Source organism: Cynara cardunculus, unplaced genomic scaffold (assembly GCF_001531365.2).
Source record: "Cynara cardunculus var. scolymus isolate 2C unplaced genomic scaffold, CcrdV1 Un_Scaffold_1665, whole genome shotgun sequence".
Lineage (NCBI taxonomy): Eukaryota > Viridiplantae > Streptophyta > Magnoliopsida > Asterales > Asteraceae > Cynara > Cynara cardunculus.
In genome coordinates, this window is record NW_020200827.1 from 31,091 (window position 1) to 32,914 (window position 1,824).

A 1,824-nucleotide genomic window follows, 5' to 3' on the forward strand; every position below is an offset into this window, starting at 1 on the left:
ACCTGTCTAGAAATGGGACCATATAACAATAGACTTCATAATGAAGTTACCCCGAACACCAAAAGGTCTTGATGCAATATGGGTAATAGTTGATCGATTGTCCAAGTCTGCACATTTCCTGCCTATGAAAGAAAGTTATACTCTTGAGAGGCTGGCTCAACTGTATATTAAGGAAATTGTGACCAGGCATGGAGTTCTATTGTCTATTATTTCAGACAGAGATAACAGATTCACTTTTAAGTTCTGGGGAAGTTTCCAAAAGGCCTTCGGTTCTCAAATCCATTTGAGCACAGCATATCACCCACAGACTGATGGGCAAAGTGAAAGAACCATTCAGACTCTGGAGGATATGCTAAGGGCTTGCATAATTGATTTTGGAGGAAGCTGGGAAGATCACCTGCCTTTGATTGAATTTGCATACAATAACARCTATCATTCTAGCATTAAGGCAACCCATATGAAGTTCTGTATGGGCGCAAATGTAGAACTCCTGTGTGCTAGAATGAAGTAGGTGAAGGCAGTTAACAGAACCAGAAATTCTGCAAGTCACAGCAGAGAAAATTGAGTAGATTAGAGCCACAATCAAGACTGCTCAAGACAGGCAAAAGAGTTATGTTGATCAAAGAAGGAAACCAATTGAATTCTCTGTAGGAGATCTGGTAATGTTGAAAGCATCTCCTTGAAAGGGTGTAATGAGGTTTGGGAAGAAAGGCAAGCTCAGTCCAAGATATGTTGGGCCTTTCAAAATTTGCAAAAGAATTGGAGCAGTAGCCTACCAGCTAGAGCTACCAGAAGAGCTTAGTCTCATCTACAACACTTTCCATGTCTCCAACTTACGTAAGTGTTTGGCAGAGGCCACCCAAGCCATCTCACTTCCAGAGATCAAGTTAGATGAGAAGTTGAACTTCCAAGAGGCACCATAAGCCATAACTGATAGTAAGGTCAAGACTCTAAGAAATAAAGAAATCAARTTGGTGAAAATTCAGTGGAGGTTTCATAAGGGTTCTGAAGCAACATGGGAGTTGGAATCAGAGATGAGAACCCATTATCCTTAGTTGTTTGAAATGTGAATTCCGGGACGGAATTCTTTTGAGGGGGAATAATGTGATAACCAGGCTTTCAGACATATTGGGTTAAGGTACATTATGTGTTTATGTGTTAATAAGCATGAATTAATTGGAAGTATGTGATTATGCATGCTAAATAAAATGGATTATATGTGTATGTGTTGTGAATGATTTCTGTCCACATAATTGGAAGCAGCATATAAGCACCTTGATAAGAAGCTTGTATGATGCTGCTGAATGATTTATGTCCACATAATTGGAAGCAGCATACAAGCACCTTGGTAAGYARCTTGTATGATGCTGCTGAATGATTTATGTCCACATAATTGGAAGCAGCATACAAGCACCTTGGTAAGCAGCTTGTATGATGCTGTTGAATGATTTTTTTCCACATAATGGGAAGCAGCATACAAGCACCTTGGTAAGCAGCTTGTATGATGCTGNGGAAGCAGCATACAAGCACCTTGGTAAGCAGCTTGTATGATGCTGCTGTTAAGAAGCCTTCTTTGACCAAGTATTTGTGTTTGCTTGTCTATGAAGTAAATTTCCACTGCCTGTTTTCTAAAAACCACTTGTGTGTGGCTATTTAAAGAGAKATGTGGTAAGAATCCTCCTTTACCATTTGCATCTCAAAGAATTTATGTGGAAAGAAGAGTGTGGAATTTTGTGCAAAAAGCTGATTGATCAAAGACCTTAAAACAGAAGCTATTTTTAACAGAACTTGTTTCATATTAAAAGCTGTTGTTTGCTGCAGAAT